Below are 23408 nucleotides of genomic sequence, written 5' to 3' on the forward strand. Positions count from 1 at the left end.
TATTATTAATTGTATGGATATACACACAGTACAAACAATTATGTAGAGTTAGGCTGTTAGCCTTTGTTCATATCCATATCCTGAACTAGACCAATAGTCGTCTAACTCTGACTTGAAGGAAGCGATAGTATGAGCTGTGACTACTTCCTGAGGCAAACTATTCCAGCTGTTAATGATACGTTGGGTAAAAAAGTTAGATCGAGCATTCAGTCTGGTGTGAGATTTAAAAAGCCTCATGTGATGACCTCTAGTGTTGCTGACATCAGTTAAAGTAAAGAACTTTGTAAGGTCTATCTCATAATACCCATTCAGTATCTTGAAGACCTCAATGAGGTCACCACGCTGGCGTCGACGAAATAAAGTGTAAAAGTCTAAAGACTTTAACCTCTGTTCATATGGCAAGTGTCCAAGGCCCCTAACCATCTTTGTAGCCCGCTTTTGGACTTTCTCCAATACGTCAATATCTTTAGCAAGACTAAGGCTCCATATAGATGCACAGTATTCCAAGTGCGGCCTAACATATGTCTTATAAAGTAACGCAAATATATTCAAATATAAACCAAAACAGCCAAGCTATAAAAAAAGAGTGCGGCCCCCAAAAAGGCCAAGGTGAAAAAAAATGTGAAATCCAAGGTAGCGGCCAAGAAATGGCTGTGATGGTAGGTTAATGACAAAAATTTTAATTTCGACAATTCAGGTAAATTTGCGTTGCCTCCTCCACTAGCATTGAGCACCACATTCACCTGAATTGTCGTAATTAAAATTTTTGCCATTAACCTACCATCACAGCCATTTCTTGGCCGCCAACTTGGATTTCACATCTTTTTTCACCTTGGCCTTTTTGGGGACCGCACTCTTTTTTTTTACAGCTTGGCTGTTTTGGTTTATATATCACTTCTTTTTGTATTGCAAGCCACAAAGCTGTCCATAAACTGGCTTTGGTGCTTCCTTTTAACTTGTTTTTATTCTCTTTACTGCAGGAATTGTGGAACAAAGGAAGTAATTGTGCGTATAGCTTTTGTCTGATTAAATATTTGTATGTTTAACATTGAATGATGATTATCACATACTGTAGTTAATAAGGTGACTTCTTACATAACTGAACTGTAGCTGAAACTCTCACTGTTTGTAGCTGAACTCTTTTCAGGGTGATTTGTTTCTAGCTGAACTCTCTACAGGATGATTTGTTTCTAGCTGAACTCTCTACAGGGTGATTTGTTTGCAGCTGAACTCTCTACATGCATGGTGGTTTCTTTGTAGCTGAACTCTCTACAAGGTAATTTGTTCTAGCTGAACTCTCTACAGGGTGGCTGAACTCTCTACAGGGTGATTTGTTTGCAACTGAACTCTCTACAAGATGATTTTTTTCTAGCTGATCTCTCTATAGTGTAACTTGGTTGTAGCTGAACTCTCTACAGGATGGTTTCTTTGTAGCTGAACTCTGTACAGGGTGACTTGTTTCTAGCTGATCTCTAGATGACTTGTTTCTAGCTGATCTCTCTACATGGTGACTTGTTTCTAGCTGAACTCTCTATAGGGTTATCTGTTTGTAATTGAACTCTCTACAGGATGGTTTCTTTGTAGCTGATCTCTCTACAGGGTGTCTTGTTTCTAGCTGATCTTTCTACAAGGTGAACTTTTTTCTGGCTGAACTCTCTACAGATGATTTGTTTGCAGTTGAACTCTCTATATAGTTTCTTTGTAGCTGAACTCTTTACAAGGTGACTTCTTCTAGCTGATTTCTCTACAGGGTGATCTGTTCGTAGATGAACTCTCTACAGGATGATTTGTTTACAGCTGAACTCTTTATATGATGGTTTCTTTGTAGCTGAACTCTCTACAAGGTAACTTCTTCTAGTTGATCTCTCTACAGGGTGACTTGTTTGTAGCTGAACTATCTGTAGGGTGATTTGTTTGTAGTTGAACTCTCTAAAAGGTGATCCTTCTAGCTGATTTCTATATAGGATGACTTTTTCTAGCTGATCTCTCTACAAGGTGAATTGTTTCTAGCTGAACTCTCTACAGGGTGATCTGTTCATAGCTGAACTCTCTACAGGGTGATTTTTTTTTGAAGCTGAATTCTCTACATGGTGGTTTCTTTGTAACTGAACTCTCTATAAGGTGATGTCTTCTAGCTGATCTCTCTAACTGGATGACTTGTTTCTAGCTGATCTCTCTATCAAACAGTATGGTAGTAGTGTTTAAGTAGGAATCCCTCCAAAATGACGCACGCCACCAAAAACATCGCCTTTTAAAAACCAACTTAGAAACTTCTTATGCGACTAAAATCACTTTTACGGAATAATATTAGTCCATCTAGCATTAAATGTAGCATTAAAAAACAAGAAAATGCTTACTGGCGGCCGGATATAGAATTTTTAAAAAATCTTTAAAACTGGAAATTTCGTCTCACTGCCTCACTCACTCACTCACTCACTCACTCACTCACTCACTCACTCACTCACTCACTCGCTCGCTCACTCACTCACTCACTCACTCACTCACTCACTCACTCACCACAGTTACAAGCCTAGAGCCCAAATGAAGCAGCGCACGGTCACCATTTTACGTCACAACAACAAACTCACCAGTGGAATGTGCCTTTTGGGGTTCTGATGAGTGTACGCCTTGTGCTCCTTATCTTTTCTTTTATCTTCAGTCAGGCTGCTTGTCTTCTTCTTCATCCAACGAAACCATATCGAGGCGTTAATTTTCCATATCAACACTTTCTTTAAGCAGCATTATAGACACCACAAAATTATTTAAGGCGCTTAGACTACGCTACTGTATGAAGCAGAGTACGGAGGTACCAGTACTCCACGATAGGCCATGACATCATGCCCATTCTTTATTTTACGTATTTTCGATCTATCGATCGAGACCAACATGACCATGCCCCTTTTATGTTAGCTTTATTTGTGACCACACACCTTCAAGTTGGTAGGCTGATTCAAGCTCGGATTCGAGATTCTCTAGTCTAATACTATGAATCGATCGAAACCACAATCGATTCATAGTATTAGAGTGCCTTCTTTGATGTAAGGGTCTTTCACCCTAATGCATGGAGTTACAGCCAATCTAGTATTCCATCACTGTATCTGTGCCACAAACTACAGAAGAAGCGAGAATATGGAAACCGCATTAGGGAGGTAGAGCAGGCTTCTTTTCCCCCCCTTGTTTGTAACTACTACTGGGGGTATGGGAAAAGAGGCAGCAGTTTTCTATAGACATCAGGCTGACCTACTGTCCCGCCGAATGTATAGCCGTACTCTGGCCTGGATGAGGTGCACACTGTCTTTTTCATTGTTGAGCTCTGCGACAGTGTGCAACTGTGGTGGCAGGTCCATGTCACTTCGATCAGCTGACGTCTCTCCAGAGATTGGCCGCTTTGATGGACACAGGGACTACTGAGTCCAACCTGTTTTATCTTCTAACAGTTGTCCAGCACATGCCAACTGGTGCTGGGGGTGGTGGCAAGGGCAGACCATCTAGCCCGGGGTAAAAAAAAAACTTTTTACATTGAAACCACGATGACCGCACTCCTTTTTGGGGCATGCACATATCTTTTGCAGGCTGACCCGAGATACTCTAATACAGCAGTCATCCTAATAGATTGGTTACATGTTTATAGCTAGCTGTATCCTTTATCAAAAAAACTAAACAAACTAGTATATTAAAATGATAAATTTAAAAATAAAGTAGGAATCCAAGCTATAAAAAGTAGTGAAACAAGAGATGAACAATGGTGGCTATTACAGTATAGCTCAGAGGGAAATCCCTACTTTAGCATGGTATAACAATTATTTTGTGTTCAATGCCAAAGTAGGGATTTCCCACTGAGCTATCCTTTAATAGCTACCATTGTTCATCTCTTGTTTCACTACTTTGTATTGCTTGGATTCCTGCCTCATTTTTAAATTTATAATTTTTAATATGCTAGTAGAGTTATAACTTTCTCTATAGAGTTATAACTTGTTTGTATAGTTGAAATCTTTACAGGGTGGTTTTTTGATTGGTTGCTGAACTCTCCAGCTACACGGTGGCTTGTTTGTACTACACAGTGACTTGTTTGTAGCTGAACTCTCTACAGAGTGACTTACTTTTAGCTGAAAATTGTATAAAGTAACTTGTTTGTAGCTGATCTAGATGAACTCTCTACTGGGTAGCTTTTTTGTAGCTGTACTCTCTACACAGTGACTTGTTTGTAGCTGAATTCTCTACAGAGTGACTTGTAATGTTGTAGCTGAACTCTCTACAGGGTAACCTGAACTCTCTTCGGTGTGACTTATAATGTTCTCAATCTCTACAGCCACATGTTTGTAGCTGAACTCTCTACAGAGGGATTTGCTTGTAGCTGAATTGTATATAAGATTAACTGTTTGTAGCTGAACTCCCTACAGAATAACTTGCAATGTAATATAATTCTATAATGGAGTAAGTTATGAACGTAGCTGAATGTTCTATTAGGTTGACTATTCTATTAGAGTATCTCGATCTCGCATATGCTACATGTAGTTGGCTTTGGGATCATAACTCAGTGGTTTGTAATCTGATTCTTCTGTACTACTGCAAGGACTTTCTATGATCAAGACACACGATAGTGTGTTGTGTGGCCCAACAAACCGGCGCCATACCGTGGGTATATTGACAGGAAGAAAGAAAATCTCATTTTCACACTTTTGTATCTTAGTGATCCCTTATCCGATTGAAACCAACTTTGCTACAGCGTTTCCCGCCAGCCAGGGGAGTCCACATACCTAATTTGAAAGAAACCACTCCAGCCATTTCTGAGATACGAGCTGCCAAAGTTTTGATTTTTTCTTGGTTTTTTTCTTCGTGTTTTCGCACACTTGCAAAAATTGCTATAAAACGCAAATGCATACTCCAATCACCTTGAAATTTGGCACACAGAAAGGGAGTCCAAAGGCGAATCCTAGCATCAAATGTGGTGCAAATCCAATGAATGGTTCGGGAGTTATGACCGATTATTCGCGTAAAACAAGATCGATTTATTGTCATGCCTACAGGGTAAACCGCTTCATGGAATCAGTTGAAATTGCTATGTAGATGGAGTAACCATCGTAGGAGTGTCTTTTTGTGGTTTAAAAGGAATTGAGATAAATACCATGGAGATATGACACAAAATCCAACCTGTGATACAATTACACATACAATTACACAATCGATTTTTATGAGTAAAAAAATATTAGTTTTTACGCCTACTAGGCAAACTGCTTAGAGCAATGAGCTGAAAATCGGTGTATAACTGGATAATCTTCATAGAAAGTCCTTGCAGTAGTACAGAGGAATCGGATTGCAAACCACTGAGTTATGATTAGAAAGCCAACTCCGTGTAGCAAATGCGAGATCGAGATACTCTAATAGAACAGTAACCCTAATAGAGCAATCAGCTAATTTATTTACTCCATTATAGAATTCTATTACATTACAAGTTATTCTGTAGGGAGTTCAGCTGCAAACAGTTAATCTTATAGACAGTTCAGCAAGAAGCAAGTCACCCTATAGAGAGTTCAGCTGCAAATATATTGCAGTAGTGATTCAGAACATTACAAGTCACAATGAAGAGAGTTCAGCTATAAACAAGTCATGCACCCTGTAGAGAGTTCAGCTACAAACATCACTGTGTAGAAGTTCTGCTACAAACAAGTCTTCATGCAGAGAGTTTAACAACCAAAATCCACCATGTAAAGACTTTAGCTTTACTAACAAGTTACTCTGTAGAGAGATCAGCTAGAAATAAGAGAGAGCTCAGCTAGAAAACATCACCTTGTAGAGACTTCAGCTACAAACAAATCACACTGTAGAGATCTAAGATAGAAGAAGCCACCTTGTAGCGGGTTCAACTGTGAAGTGATCACCCTAGAGAGAGTTCAGCTAGAAAAAATCACCCTGTAGAGAGTTCAGCTACAAAGAAACCATCCCGTAGAGAGATCAGCTAGAAGCAAGTCACCTGTAGCGAGATCAGCTACAAAGAAACCATCCTGTAGAGAGTTCAGCTACAAATAAATCAGAGTTTGGCTACAAAAAGTCACACTGTAGAGTATTCAGCTACAAACAAATCACCTTGTAGAGTGTACAACTAGACACAAATCAGCCAGTAGAGAGATCAGCTAGAAGAAATCACCTTGCAGAGAGTTCAGCTACAAAGAAACCATCCTGTAGAGAATTCAGCTACAAACAAATCACCCTGTGGAGAGTTCAGCTACAACCACATCACCCTACATTGAGTTTGGCTACAAAGAAACCATCATGTAGAGAGTTCAGCTGCAAACAAATCACCCTATAGACTGAGAATTCAGCTACAAACAAATCGCCCTGTAGAGAGATCAGCTAGAAGAAGTCACCTTGTAGAGAGTTCAGCTACAATAAACCACCCTGTAGAGAGTCCAGCTGCAAACAAATCACCTTGTAGAGAGTTAAGCTATAAAGAAGTCACCCTGTAGAGAAATCAGCTACAAAGAAAACATCCTGTAGAGAGTTTAGCTACAAACAAGTTACCCTATAGAGAGATCAGCTAGAAACAAATCATATTGTAGAGGATTCAGCTACAAACAAACCACCCTGTAGAGAATTCAGCTACAAATAAATCGCCCTGTATAAAGATTGACTAGAAGAAGTACCTTGTGGAGAGTTCAGCTACAAAGAAACCATCATGTAGAAAGTTTGACTACAAACAAGTCACCCTGTAGAGAGATCAGCTAGAAGAAGTTACCTTGTAGAGAATTTAGCTACAAAGAAACCATCATGTAGAGAGTTCAGCTACAAACAAGTCACCCTGTAGAAAGACCAGCTAGAAGAAGTTACTTTGTAGAGAATTCAGCTACAAAAAAACCTTCAAGTTGAAAGTTCAGCTACAAACAAGTCACCCTGTAGAGAGATCAGCTAGATGAAGTTACCTTGTAGAGAGTTCAGCTACAAAGAAACCATCATGTAGAGAGTTCAGCTACAAACAACTCATCCTGTAGAGAGATCAGCTACAAACAAAACAAGTCACCCTGTAGAGATATCAGCTAGATAGAAGTTACCTTATAGGGATCAGCTGCAAACAAATCACCCCAGGGGCGGTGGAGCAGGCCAAAGAGTGAGGGGGCCAGGCCAGCTGTAAGTGAAGACAGACAAAAATAAAAGAAGAAAAAAGGTTTTTACCTGTTGACAACAGCTGCCCTCCATCAACTATATCTCCTTATTAATAGCCACACATACGTAGCTAAGTAGCTTGCTACACTGCTTCTCTGAATACTGTAGCTGCTCTATTAGCGTATCTACGTAGATCCTGACTTTTCTATTAGAGTATCTCGATCTTTTCTCGCAAATATTGTCCCATAAAAGTGTGTGTGTGTGTGGGGGGGGCATGGCCCTCCTGACCCTACTGTCTCCACCACCTATGAATCACCCTGTAGAAATATGTGTTGGAAGAAAATCACCATGTAGAGAGTTCAGCTAGAAACAAGTCACTCTGGAAAGAGTTCAGCTACAAACAATGGGAGTTTCAGCTATAGTTCAGTTATGTATAAGAAGTCACCTTATTACCTACAGTATGATTATCTTTCATTGTTAAATATACAAATATTTGTAATCAGACAAAAAATAGTACGCAACATTTTTTTCTTTGTTCCACAATTCCTGCAGAAAAAAAAACAAGTTAGAAGGAAGCACCAAAGCCAGTTAATGGCCGGCTTTGTGGCTTGCAGTACAAAAAGAAGTGATATCTAAACCAAAACAGCCAAGCTGTAAAAAAAGAGTGCGACCCCCAAAAAGCCAGGATGAAAAAAGATGTGAAATCCAAGGTGGCGGCCAAGAAATAGCTGTGATGGTAGGTTAACCCTTTAAGGACCAAAAATTGTGTGCATAGTCTACCCTGAAAGCCCACACGTTTTATGATTATTGTGCATTTAGTGTTTTAAAACAATATAATAAGTTTATAGCATTGACAAAGCCCCTACAAATGCTCAATTGTATAACAAATTATACTAAAAGACTCACCTGACAATAATAAACAACATTATCTAACTTACCAAAGTGTAGAACCAATGTCTTAAAAGCACTAAGGTGAGTTTCAAACACCTACACGCGACCGATTTCTTCGTGACACAATCAATAAAAACAGTCCGCCATTTTAGTTTTTTAAAACCGCATAACGTGATCTTGTATATAAAATTATTCGCCTCTAAATAGTGAGCACTCTGAGCTTTATTTGAAGTTAATACGATGAACACAGCCAAAGTTATGGAGCGATTTCTACAAGGTTAGTTTTATTGTTGTGTAAATATTAAATGTTTGTACTTTGTTAAGAATTTTACACAGGCTTAGTTTTGCGTGATAAGTTGACCTTATATATCAAAAGAATTGCCTATGAATGGCGAATACAATGGCCCCTATTTCGATCTAATAGCTTCATTTGTTGCGGAGTTATAGCTCTTTGTTTACTGCCAATAATCTTGGACGTAATATTACGGCGCTGGTCTTTCGAGCAATACCTACTTTGGACGTAATATTACGGCAGCGGTCCTTAAAGGGTTAATGGCAAAAATTTTATTTACGACAATTCAGGTGAAGTTGGTGCCGAATCCTAGTGGAGGAGGCAATGCAAATTCACCTGAATTGTCGTAATTAAAATTTTGCCATTAATCTACCATCACAGCCATTTCTTGGCCACCACCTTGGATTTCACATCTTTTTTCATCCTGGCCTTTTTGGGGGCCGCACTCTTTTTTACAGCTTGGCTATTTTGGTTTAGATAATCATTCCAGCTACTCACCAATTTTCAGCTCATTGCTCTAAGCGATTTGTCTGGTAGGTGTGAAAACTAATAGTTTTTTAATTCATAAAAATTGATTGTTTTGTGTCATATCTCGATGGCCTTTAACTGGATTCCTTTCAAACTACAAAAAGGCACTCCTATGATAGTTACTCCATCTACATAGCGATTTTCAGCTCATTCTTTCAAGGGGTTTACCGTGGGGGCGTGATAGACCTTTGACCTTATTTTACACAAATAATCGGTCATAACTCCGTGAATGTTTGTCGGATTCCTACCAAACTTGGTACTGAGATTCACATTAATGAGCCCCTTAAGTTTGCCAAATGTCAGCCTGATTGGAGCACGCATTCATGTTTTATGGTGGATTTTGTGAAGTGTTCGGAAAGAAGTCCCCAATGAAAAAATTTGACTTCACGAAACAATTTCTCTACTACTGCAGGATACTTAGCTTGTTGTACTGATATTTGAACCACTATAAATCAAAAGCCAGTGTTTTAGATTGAGAAATCGGCACATCGTATTTTTGCGTATTGTGTGATTTGCAGTAAAAACAAGGAATTGTAAGTGCAGCTTTTCTTGCAAAGGACTGAGTCGAACTTATTAGCTGTATGTTATCTTAAGTTGTTGTGCTGTGCAAACATGCATAGTAATGGGTAAGCATCTAGCTGGGTGGCTTACAATGGCTCGTTTGTTGGTCTGCAAAATCATGAAAAATGTGTTTGAGTTACTCTGGCTCCTACCATGAGAGAAGCAAGATCTTCCTCACAGCATGGTCATGCAACTGGATGTTCCCTCGGTCTATAATACAAATTTGAAAAGAATCCTAAACTGTACGCTATCTGGCTGGTGACGACAAAATATTATGGTGATTTTATGAAAAAATAATGCAGCCCACTGCTTCTGCAATTGAAACTAATTATGGGTTAATTGCAACACTAACCACTTATACTTTAAATATATTGCGGCTACTTTGGTGGCAGAGATCGCCAACATCCCAAATTGGCAATAAAATGCTGGCTGTCACTATTATTCTGGCAGTCACGTGAATAAAAATAAAATTTGAACAAAAAGGTCCTCAAACGAAAAAAAAGAAAACACAAAATGCCTTGAGTGGGAATCAAACCCGGCACCTCCAGTGCTTGAACCCAGGGTCCTAACCATTGTGCTATGCGGCTCCCAACTATCCATCTCCCTTAGTTTCTACCTTATATATCTCCGAGTGGAGTAACTTCTATATAATATATATTGAAGGTGAAGAAGAAACTAAAGCTGAACCCAACCCTACCCCAAAACTAGAAATACTTTTCACGTCCCCTAAAGTTGAAAGCTCGGAGCAACCTACTAGACGCGTTCCCTAAATTCGAATACTTCGGGCAACCTACTAGATGTGTGCCCTAAAGTGGAATACTCAGGGCATAGCATACAACTAGTGTGCTTGATAGTTAGAAATCTAGTGGACTGCCAGAACAATAGCACTGACAAAATATTTCCGGCTGCCGGAACAATAGAAACTTCGTAATATATTTCAGTATCACCAGCCAGATAGCATACGTACATCCTTGGATTCCTTCCATCTTTGCAGTATGGATGAAGTAAGCATCCAACCGTATCACCATGTGGTGAGGAAAGTCTGGCTTCTCTTGTCGTAGATGGTAGCGCATTCAGAACATTTTTTTATGATGCTGTTTTGAAGAAAGCAACCTTGTACAAGCAATACAGCCAGACATTTTCCAATAACTATGCACGTTTGCAGAGCATAGCAAGCCTAAATAACACCTAGCAAATAAAAAAGCTCAAACCATATCTTTGAGAAACTAACCTGGGCCTAGCTTGGTCAGTTTCTAGCCCCGGTTTCTAGCTACTGTCAAAGAAATAGTTTGAGCGTTTTTATTTGCTAGGTGTTATCTAGGCTTACTATACTCTGCAAACGTGCATAGTTGTTGACAAATGTCTGGCTGTATTGCTTGTACAATGTTGCTTTCTTCAAAAAAGCATCGTAAAAAATTTTTTTGAACACACTACCATCTACGATGAGAGAAGCCAAACCTTCCTCACCACATGGTGACACGGTTGGATGCTTACTTAGTCTATACTGCAAAGATGGAAGGAATCCAAGGACGTATGCTATCTGGTTGGTGATATTGAAATATTTTATCGCCAATTTGGGATGTTGGCGATCTCTGCCACCAAAGCAGCCGCAGCTTCATGCCATCCGGTTTGATATGTTTAAAGTGTAAGTGGTTAGTGTTGCAATTAACCCATAATTAGTAAAGTAGTTTCAATTGCAGAAGCAGTGGGCTGCACTATTTTTCATAAAATCACCATAATATTTCATCATCACCAGCCAGATAGTATACAGTTTAGGATTCTTTTCAAATTTGCATTATAGACTTAGGGAACATCCAGTTGCATGACCATGCTGTGAGGAAGATCTGGCTTCTCTCGTGGTAGGAGCCAGAGCAACTCAAACACATTTTTCATGATTTTGCAGACCAAAAAATGAGCCATTGTAAGCCACCCAACTAGACATTTACCCATTGCTATGCATTTTTGCACAGCACAACAACTTAAGATAACATACAGCTAATAAGAAAGTTCGACTCAGTCCTTTACAAGAAGCTGCACTTACAATTCGGTGTTATTGCTGCAAATCACGCAATACGCGAAAATACGATGTGCTGATTTCTCAGTCTAAAAGACTCGCGGCTTCTGATTTGTAGTGGTTCAAATATCAGTACAACAAGCCACGTATCCTGCAGTAGTAAAGAAATTATTTGGTGAAAGTCGATTTTTCATTGGGGACCCTGTAGAAGAAGAAACAAAGAAACAAAGAAAAAAAAACCCAAACTTTGGCTGCTCGTATCTCGGCAATGGCTGAAGTGATTTCTTCAAATTTGGAATGTGGACTCCCCTACCTAGCCGGCACTTTTGTAGCAAATTTGGTTTCAATCGGATAAGGGAGTATGGAGCTACAAAGATGTGAAAATCGTGTTTTCTTTCTTCCTGTTAATATACTCATGGTGTGGCGTGCCAGTGTCTTGGGCTGCACGACACACTGCAGTGTGTTTGATTTGTCTGGAACAGTAATGCAATATTCACAACTACGTATATCTATATTATGCTGGTACAGTATTATATGCATTCTGAATATCAGGTATTCAAATTTCAATATTACAAAGCATTATTTATCAACTTTAAATGCATTTTGCTATGGGTATACAAAATAATTCAGACTAGATTTTGATACAGCAAGATAAGTAAGTGGTGGTTAGCACTAACTTGCAACTACAGACCTTACAATTTACTCTTATGATCACCGCTAAATGGTAAACATATACAGTAACTTACTTTAATGCTGAACATTGGAGAGTAGCTCATGTATGGTCTCTCACACATCCTTATGCTAAATTAAGGGGTGGTGCACAATTTTCTGCTTTTTTGTGAGTGTACAAACCGTACGCTAGGAGAGAGGGCGTAAAATCACATGTAGGATTTTTTAAAATGTCGATCATGTGGGTTGGCGAGAAATTCGAATGTAGTGATAAGGCTCTAGTTGTAAACCTCTACTGCTACTTATTCAGTGTCCAATTATAAAAGGTGGACTAAAGCGAGCTGATGCTGTTAATGCATGGGCCCAAGCCAAGTGTAGCTAGGGTTAGCTACCAATGAAAGGAAGCTTTATAAGCTAAAGGAAAGATAAAGCTCATTGAATCTACAGGTAAGACGGTTATCAGCATAGTAACACACGCTATAGGCTTTATAATTATACTTTTATAACAGCACTTACCTTTCTTTCTCTTTAGTCTTAGCCTAGCAATTAACACTGATAAACGGTTACAACTGAATAGCTTGTAGCAACACTGCTTGTTGCTTTTGTTTTCTACCTGCAGAAGGTGTTGTTGTGGGTTTAGGATACTGTTGGGTTATAGGAGGCTGGGTTATGTGGGTACTAATTTGTTTACACTACATAGTTGTGGTAGTTGTGGGTTGTCTATAGAGAAAATCTGTCTCTACAGAGTGTACCCACATCTCCTGACTCCATTCCACCTCAGACTATGGTGAATACCCAACAAATTAGTACTGCTGTTGCTACTGCCAGTGTTGGGATGATTTTGTACGAACACATCGGAGATAACCAAGAACTGTTTCTATGATGTGTATGTGCACATTTGCAAATGTGCATCAGGTACTAATGCCCGCTGTGTGTAGGAATGTTTCTTTCAGGGTATCAGCTTCAAAAGCATCAAAATGATAAGATGCTCAAAATACAAAACAAATACCATACAGGAATTTTGCAATATTAAAAAAAGCATCCGTGTGTTTGTTCTGCTATACAATACATCCATGTGTCAACATTTATACAGTATGCTTTGGGCTAGGGGGTTAGAAAAAAGAGTACTCTTTGTATGCTCGCAAATTGTGGATAACCCCTAAAATTTGTATATCAAATAAATACTGATTACCTGATTGGTGGCCAAGATCAGTCCAATTCCAATTCCAAATATCAGTGCAATACTATTAACAGTTTGAGTCTATTATAAATTTATCGCAATAAACATCTATATAGCAACTTTGGCTAGTGTTAGCTTTCTATTAATAACTTGGACATTTAAAATATCGAACAGTATGGTAGTACTGTTTGAGTAGGAATCCCCCAAAATTACGTGTACTGCCTAAAATGCTGCCTTTAAGATCATCCTAGAAACACCTTACACAATGAAAATCACCTTATGGAATAGTATTAGTCCATCTAACATATGAAAACACTTACAGGCGGCTGAATATAGCAAAAAAAATCACCAAAACTTGAATTCAAAAAATCACCGAAACCCGCCCGCCTGCCTGCCTAACCACAGTTGCAAGGTTAAAGGCAAACTGAAGCAGTGCACAACCACCAAATAACATTTGAGTTGGGTTCTGAATAGTGACTGTGTGCCCTCTGCACCTCATCTTTCCTTTTATCTTCGGCTAGTCGTATTCTTCTAGATGCAATGAAACCATACCAAAGTGTTAAATTTTCCTATCATCATTTTCTTTGAGCAGCATATTAGACACTGTAAACTTATTTAAGCACTTGCGTATGGTTGATACCTATAACTTTACAATGCATTCAATGCCATACCTATTAATGCGATCTTCGTTAATTAATAAAGATCGACCATACCTCTCAGCAATCTGATGACTCACCCCATTATTACTGGCCTAACTGTATTGATATTCATAGCACTATGAAAATATGAAATAGTGACACCCCCCTGGTAGGTGAAAGGCTGACTAGAGATACTCTAATACAACAGTCATCTTAATAGAACAGTCACATGTGTATACATCACTAGACATAGTGGTAGTAACAGTGGAGCAACCACAACCGTGTTTGTACCTTTAGTGGTAGGTTGAGTTTGACTCACTTGGTGGTATTGAAGTTAGCAGTCAAAACTGGTTAACACTTAAAGCCGCATAAAACTTTACAAAACGTATGCACCACATCCGCATTAGCCACTATAGTGGCTATTGATATTCTACAATCGATAACTCGTATACAGAAGGTCACACGGACTTGGAATTCGGAGTGCTGACATCACAAAGAATAAAATGGTATCCAAGTTTTACTGATTCTGATGCTCCTTCGCCAAGTTATGACAGTTTAAACACAGGAGTGTAAATTCGCGTAATGTTTTAGAGAAGAAGATATCTTTGAGGTTTGTAAATGCTGTGGACTCTAGTCGTGTGGAAGGTGTTACTGTCAATCTACAAGTTGATATGGTCCACTGTGGCACTGTTCAAGCAGCGTCGCTTTCAGCTAGTCCCTCAAGATTAGTTGTCTTGTTGTCAACTTCACAAGCGAAGTGTTCGAGTGAGCTGATGGCGATTATTGTCAATTGAGGACAGATTTTCAACTGAAATCACATGTAGAAGACCTTGAAACACAAGGAGAAACAGTACTAACTGTTTTATTATTGATATCTGTAAGTATATAACACTTTCTGTTATGGAACAGTTGTTGGTTAAACATCATGCATTTTCCATGCGTTTTTTTTATATTGCCACAAAAGTGGCTTATGCTCCTTTAAGGGTAATTGGTTTACCCATGCATGATCCTTTTTGATTTAATCTAGCAATTCCTTCTTGTTTCATGGGATTTTCCAGCAATACCTATTTCTTATTATGTCTAGTTTATATGCTTTTCCTAGCATAAGCAACCAATTGTTTACTAACTTTTTACCTCAAAAAGTAACTTCACCCAGGAATGGCCTATTAACACCTGGTTTGGAATGTTAGAATCATCTATGTTTTGTCTATCATGTGATCATCTTTTATCCAAATGCCTCAAATAGCTTTTAAACAAGTGATAACATAGCAGCATGTAAAGTATGTGTTATCAACCATTGATACTTATACTATTGACCATCCATACAAATGGCCAATACAAATTATTGAACAGTGCCTTAGTTCTACTGCTCACAAAAACTCTGCCACTACATCACAACTGTGTATGTAATACAGTTTGTTATGAAGTGTTATGACAAAAAAAATCCATTGGGTTTACAGAATATAAGATATGCGCATTATCAAGACACATGGTATAGTGTGTCGTGACACCGCCATGCCACTAGTGACGTGCGATATGTGATATATATCGAAATATCGTGATATGATATAGAATCTTTACAGTATATTGTGATATAAGCCTAGGTATAGATTTTAGCTATAACTACAGAAAAATGTACCCAAGATGTCATGTGTGCTGTACTTTTTTTGATAAAAGAGCTTGCAATCTTGTATGCTAGTCATGTACCATGTTGTATTGTACTTATAGTACATCAGTGCTACAAGTGTCATCAGTGTAAATACACAAACTGAGTGATGAGTTGTATATCGTTACATATATATCTCGTATCGTGATATGTTGTGTACAATAATCGTGATAAGAAAATATCCTATATCGCACACCACTATACATGCCACACTGTTAGTATATTTACAGGAAGAAACAAAATGGTATTTTCACTTATACATAGTTCTGTGCTCCCTTCTCAAATTGGAGTCATTTTTTATACTGCAAATTTCCTCCACCTTTAGCACCCCACATACCAAGTTTGAGCAAGATTGCCTATCACAATCATGAATTATAACCCTTCACAATTAATTTCTTTGTATTTTTTTCTTCATTTAGAAGGCGCAGGGGTTTAGATTATTGTTTTCACACACTTTACAAAAACCATTATAAAATGCAAATGTGCAGCTCAATTTTCATAAACTTCGTTACACTTTAAGAGCATATTGTGGTACAATCATGTATCAAGTTTGGTGTAAGCGTCATAGAGCTATGGATGATTATTTGCATCAACTTGTTGTCCAATTTACATGGTAAACCGCTTATGGGAGTAACTTAATAATCGGTATGCATATAGGTTAACCATCATAGCTCAAACCTTTTGTGAAATCGCATTGACAGGTATAAAGTTACAAGGCAAAAACCAAACAACTGTAATTCATAGGGTTGAAATACTCTAATAGAAAAATCACCGCAGGGTAAAAAAGTGCATGAAAATGTAGGAAAAAACTTACCAGCATTTGAACCAGCGACCTCCACACCAAACATCCAAATCCTTAACCACTGAGCCGCTGCTATCATGGCTGAGGTGAGAACTTCTCTATTATTCCATCAAACGAAAGCCGATATTATAGCCAGTTTGTACAGATCGGCGGGGTAGCACACTACTATTAAGACCTTCTTGTGCCAATCGTCATGATCATAATTATCATAGAAAGTGCTATGCTAATAAAACTTGTGACAGTAGGCTGCAAATTGTATTCTAGCAGAAGTATTCTGTGTAAAAATTGCGCAACTGTAATTTATCATTTTGCACGAAAAATCAAGATATTCTAATAGATAGTTACTGCAAAATCTTAATGGTCAAATGTGACCGGATCTGCAAAAACCCGACATAATGGCGCAAGCCTAAATTTTCGGTATAAGCCATTGATTGCAATGGGTAAAATATTTGCGTAATTGAAAAAAAATTCGTAAAATTTTTAAACGCTTTGTTCTTAGTGAAGAAATAGTGCAATGATAAAAACCTGGGTATCATCTAATTTGCCTACTCAAGAGGAGTTCACAAATCTTTGTTTCGTTGCAGTAGACTAAAGGATACGTAAGTTATGGGCATTTGTTTATGTCACATCGAAACGATTGTATGTGATCGATTTTTCTTCACTGCTTTCGTCTCTGTATGCAGTGAAGAATGGTACCAGAAGACAAAACTTACCCAGTAATGGACTCCCCTATTCATGGTGAACATGATGGTGCAAGTTGCAACTCTGTACTACATTGCGTTGGTAAGTTACAGCCGTTTTTTGTAAGCACATGTAATTTATTTTCCCAATTCTTGCTGTACAAATCAATCTTTCTGTTGTTGTTACTTTGTAGGGGTGTAACTCCAAAAGTTTTTGGCATACAAGGCTAAAACTTGGCCAGAGTATACACTTGGCTAAGTAGATTATAATATGCAATAATATAGAATTTGAAAAATGCGCCATTATGTCGGGTTTTTGCAGATCCGATCACAAATAGTATACCTAACTTGGAAGAAATTTACTTTGTTATAAACACTATTGCAAATAAATACAGACACTACATATTATATATTACAACTTTATAAATCCATGAACAAGCAAGCCCAAAATTAAATCAGTACAGATTGGCTTTGGTATTGGATTGGTAAGTAGTTTTCTGTATTGGTAGAGCACTAGTTTGTGCTATATCATCTTCATTGCATCTGGACAATGATTTGTGTAAAAACAAACCTCAAAGCCAGTTTATGGTTTGCTTTAGGTATATATTTAAAATACAGAAAGAACTGAAATCCACAAAAAAAACAACAACAACAACAACAATAAACACCCAAAGTGTATAAAGAGAGTGCAGCCTGAGTGTGCAGCCCTCTAAAAACCTGGATGAAAAAGTTGTGCAATCAAAGGTGGCAGCCATGAAATGGCTACTATGATGTTGATGATAATAAATTTTAATAATGCACATAATGTCATTATTGATATTTATTATCATCCACATCATTGCAGCCATTTCAGTGCTGCCACCTTTGATTTCACAACTTTTTTCATCCAGGATTTTTGAATGTCACACCCTTTTATACAGCTTGGCTGTTTTGTGTGGTAGATTTATACAATATATTTATTGACACAAAATGTGAAAAAATCTTTGTTGCCACTGCTAGTAAACACTGTCTCCTCTGCACAGTCCTCATGTACCAATCTGCCACATATCTATGCTCCAACACATTATCTTCACAATTGCCAAAACACATACAGCATGTATTAAGATCAATAACTCCATTATACTTATCTACTGATGCACAGTCTGTAGACTTGTGTATTGCAATAGTCCCACTGGCAATAATAATAGTCACACTTATAATACATAGTTGGCTTGAAGTCTTCTTACTGCATCCTCTAGTGGCCTTTTCCTACTGCTCCCTTGCCCTTTCTCTAGCTTTCTCTTCAGCCTTTTTACTACTCTCTTCTCTCTTTTACCTCTTCTTTTGCTGTTTCTTTACAACTCACTCGGTTTTTCCTCTAGAGGAGCTTCTTTCTTTGCCTTTACCTTTTTCAAGCTTTACTAAGTTTTCATCACTTGTAAGAAACCTTGCTTTTATTTTTGGAGGAGCAGGAGTTCTGGGGGTATCAACAGAGGTGGGGAGGTGGGGGTAACAACAGAAGTGGCTACTGGATATATCAGCAATTCTGTCAAGGGTGATGTGAATCTCCTAGATGTTGATGATGTAATACTTGGAGCTGTGCTCTCTACAGCTGTTGGTGAATAGAAACAATGCGACTAGCCAATGATTGTTGTTCAAAAATCGCTGATTCAGAAGTAGCTGGAAACTGCTCAGAAGTTGTTTGTATATGCTGTTCAGAAGCTGCTGGTAACCATTCTTCAGAATTCAATGTACCTGATGACTCCTGATCAGGTAAAGGTGCAGGCATCAGGGAGGGACGATGTGGAAGATCAAAAAGAGTTTGGCTGGCAGAAAACATGTCTGGTAGTAAATTAAGGAGAGAATCACTCCCAGATGGGTGGAATTTGTTTCTCGGGACGATAAATTCTCAGCGATCTTACATAGTCTGGATCTACAAACATGTCACATTCTTCATTAAATCTTCTCATAAATGATTTTTCTTGTTCCAGAGAAAATCTATTACTTTGATTATTCATGGAGGCTCCATTGTTGTTCTCACATTACTCTGGTGTATAAAAACAGCAGTACTATAATAATCAGAATCAAGTCTGACATGATCATTCTGAGCTATTGATTGTGTGTTGGATGGAATGACAATAGTAACATGAGAATTCAGTGGATACATTAATACTACAGGTCCTGAAACCAGAGATGACATTTGCAGGAGCAACAGCTTGTGGCCATATTTTCACAAAAGGCTCATGAAATTAAATTTAGTGACAATTTTTCTAGGATTAACTTGAAAGCAGTCATGGCACATGTGTGCCTTGAATGGGAAAATTACTGTGTGATCTAATGGCTGAGCTTCATGGATGGTATGTGGGGATAAACAAAAAAGTAATACTTGATTACTGATAGCATAACGAACAGGGTTGGGCTGATAATTAGTACTGTGCCCATCTAGCAGCAATAACAATGGACACTGTCGCACAGAGTGTTTCAAAATATTATTATGCTCACATAGTCATGATTAAAATAATTCAGTGGTGGTCCACTACAGCTGTAAGGAAATTCATTGCTTGTCCATGCATGACTTGTAGAATAGGTTTCAAAATCTACTGTTGGTGGAAACATTTGTCCAGTGGCACTCCAACAGTGATTTGTCCTTTCCTACCAGTCAAAATATACCAGAATTTCTTTTCTCCAGTTTGTGATGCAACATTAGGTGCTTTGGAATCGGAAGGAACCCAGTTTCTGTGGTTTCGTCAACATTATAGTTTGCCCAGGTAAATTATTTAGATATTAACCTCCATTTATTCCTACAACAAAGAGAAGTAATGTCCGATAGTCATTTCATTGACAGTGTCCAATTGAACATTGGCTGTATTGTCATCTTTTCTCAGTGACAGCTTGCCGCTCCCTGAAAGATCTTCACCAACCCTATGTTATTCTCTATTCCTTAAGGTAACGGTATACCGGAAACCCATCTAATGGGAAGCCTTATTAAGCGAAGGCATAATATTACCACAAGAATTTGTTTTATTGGTTCACGTGATTATACTTACGTAATAATAATATGGCCACGCTGAGTGTTAAAGCGCATGGTTTTGTTGCAAGAAGAAATTCGTCATTGTTTAATGTGTAATAGTAAAGAAGACATTCACAAAAGTGAGTAGTATAGGAACTTAGTTTAAGAGGATTCATATCCTTTGCACGAAATTTTGGAGGCAAGGGTAATTTGTGGTTTTAGTATGGTATCCTAAATGGCAAGGACTGTTTTTCTGTGTCAGTTTTTTCACGTATACTAGTGAATTAGACCTCTGTGTTTGTGCTAGTTTGTGTCCTATACATAACCGTAGTGACCAGTAGTGTAAAGAAACCACTTCTATTACTGTAGTAAGTAATAGCTGTGGTATTTTTACAACTTTGCGATGCCACGAAATATATAATGATTAACTGTTATATGTACGTTGATAGCTACCTAGTCTTCTCTGTTACTGGACACTAGCTAGTAGCCTATACTAGCATACAGTGTTGTGATCTCACAGATATGTAGGTGCTTGATTCATTGGAACTTGACACCAAGTGGTTATTTTGAAGGTACATTTTACCCATGGTGTAAGTCAGTAAGTAAAGATCCCACTTCTCTGAACTTGTAGCCAGCAGTAAAAGGTACATTATTTCTTCAATTAATATATGACATGTGTGTGTAACTTGAAAGGTCTTTGTGCTAGAATTAAATTTAGGAAAGTATGCGAATTTTCAGAATTTCAATGGCTTCCAGTATTCCGCCACCTTAAAATGCTTTTCCCCTTAGCACAAGACTCTGCAATACTTAGAACATCTCTTCTAGTCCACAGCAGAAGACTCTTTCACAAACTCTGCAAATTCATTTAATTCATTGTCATTCAGGTTCTCTGAGGATCAGATTTTGTCCCATGCTTAATTCTTTAACTGATTCTTTCCTTTAAAGTTGTAGGTAGAACACCATATATACTTATTAATCCCAGCACGCCCAGCTCTTACACTTTTATAGCATTTATCATCTGTCCATGGCTTTCTCTTAACCTTCTTAGCTGGAGAACATAATACCAGAGGTGCTTACTTTGATCTCTTCCTGTTCGTGAGTATTCTTCTTTGTCCATGACGAGGTGGCAAGGTAAATGGCACTAAGAATTATTCTACAAGCTAAGTATGAATTATTATACCTATAATTAATTAGTATTGAACAGCCCCAAAATAGGTGAAAAGTACCTAAAAGTGTTGAGAATAACAGCACACAGTTTCAATAACATGTAAGTAGAGTAACCGAAAAATACACAGATTTATTTTTGGATGATAGTAGGTACTGATCAACTATCAGTTGCTTACACTGTGGATTAGCTAACTTGAAAGACACCTTGGTGTAATAGAGATATATCAGAAAAACAGCTTAACAAGAGTAGTTATCATATTGCTTTCAAATTGATACCTTGTGATGAGCCATGCAGGCCTATAAGGATTAAATGCTAATTACGTATTTCATTACTATCTACAGGTGTTAATCAGTGTCACCAGTGAAGCATAAGCTAGTGGAATAACATTTATTTTTTCACACCAAGCACAATACAAGCACACACAGTGCCATATAGCTAGTTTACTAGCTAACAAGAGATGAATGATGGTGTTACAGCATAGCTCAGTGGAAAATTCCTACTTTGGCATTGAACAAAATAGTAATAGCTAATGTGCCAAAGTAGAGACTTTCCCACTGAGCTATGCTGTAACACCATCATTCATCTCTTGTTTCACTACTTTTTATTGCACTGGATCCCTACTTCATTTTTAAATTAACAATTTTTAAAATACTAGTTAACTTTGTTAAGTTTTTTTTTGTTATGGTACAGCTAGCTACCGTGTAACTTGTATTAGTCCACTTGCACTCCACATCTGTAGGTATGGGAAAGGCAGATACTATCACTTAAACATTTTGCCCATTTGTTCAGTGAGAAGTAGAGTTCCTCATATTCTGTGATTATGCTGTAGTTTGGGGTTCTCCTTGCTGCACTCTTCAATAATGAGAATCAGGGCTCGCCCATTCTAGATGCAAGCATCCCTGTATGCCTCCAGCCGTCGACCTTGCTGTTGCTGAGGGGTACCTGTCTCATTCAGAACTATATTATACTAATTTTATATTGTGCTTGCTTCTTTTCCTTATAAAAATAACTATGTCTTCCAGAACAATATAACTTGTAACTGTTCCATCATACATGATTGTGTGTATTAGAGTGACTGTTGTGTTAGAGTATAGGCCACTCCAAATAAATTTCCTGTTTCCCGTCCTGACCTCAAACATACTTGCATGCGGGCGGACAGTCCATTTCCATTATTTTATTATGAGATTGGCAGCTTTTCAAGCTGGCACAGCTATAAAAAGCTGCACAAAAGCATGTTCCTTCCTTTTCAAGTTGCAAAAATAACACAAACGTGAAGGTTGTGCCGACTTGATAGCACTGCTGACACTGTTTCAAGATGGCTTTTACTAAACCTGTCAGTATGCAAGAATAACCGGAAAATAATGGAAGAATACAGAATCATGGAATATTTAGAGCTGACAGTAACCAGATGCGGGCGGTGGACGGGAAACAGGAAGTTTATTTGGAGTGGCCATATCTGCAGTCAGCCAAGGGGTGTGCAGCTAGCTAGACCAATAAGGAGTGAGTTTATTGTTAAGTAAACAGCTAGATTGTTAAGAGGTCGGCTACTCTTTCGCTATTATCTTTATTTGGGGGCGTGGTCACAAATCTATCGCAAACCAGATCCCAATCGTGAAGTTGCAGATGTCTAGCTAGTGTAACTGTTATAGTAGCGCCAGGACTGAAGCGCTTCTGAAATCCAGCTGTGAAATAGTTCTGTAGCATCTAAATGTGCTGCTGAAAGAAAGCATTAATGCGGAAAATTAACACCTCGATATGGTTTCGTTGGATGAAGAAGAAGACAAGCAGCTGATTGAAGATAAAAGAAAAGACAGGCGCAGAGGCCTACATTTGTCTGAACCCCAAAAGGCACATCCCACTGGTGAATTTGTTATTGTGGCATAAAATGGTGGCCATGTGCTGCTTTATTTGGCCTCTAGCCTTGCGCTGCTTCGTTTGGCCTCTAGCCTTGCGACTGTGGTCAGTGAGGCAGTCAGTGAGACTAAAATTCGAATTTTGGCAATTTAAAAAAAAAATTCTATATCCGGCCACCTGTAAGTGTTTTGTTATACGTAGTTAATGCTGTAGTATGTATTACATGGACTAGTACTATTCCATAAAGGTGATTTTTGTCGCGTAAAATGTCTCTAGGGTGATTTTTGAAAGCGGAATTTTGGGCGGCGTGCGAAAGTTTCACCGCAATCCCTACTTAAATGGTACGACCGTACCGTTTTGATTCACTAGTAGAGCTAA

At 38.3% G+C, this 23408-nt stretch overlaps 2 protein-coding genes across 3 annotated transcripts in view; both read left to right on the plus strand.

The window, feature by feature from the left end:
- Positions 1-23408, plus strand: part of LOC136247441 (uncharacterized) — a 248238-nt gene that overhangs the window by 44793 nt on the left and 180037 nt on the right. The gene's annotated exons all lie outside the window — the stretch shown is intronic.
- The window catches only part of LOC136247440 (uncharacterized), a 145412-nt gene that overhangs the window by 9470 nt on the left and 112534 nt on the right, over positions 1-23408 (plus strand). The window lies entirely within an intron of this gene.

Source organism: Dysidea avara, chromosome 2, assembly GCF_963678975.1.
Source record: "Dysidea avara chromosome 2, odDysAvar1.4, whole genome shotgun sequence".
Lineage (NCBI taxonomy): Eukaryota > Metazoa > Porifera > Demospongiae > Dictyoceratida > Dysideidae > Dysidea > Dysidea avara.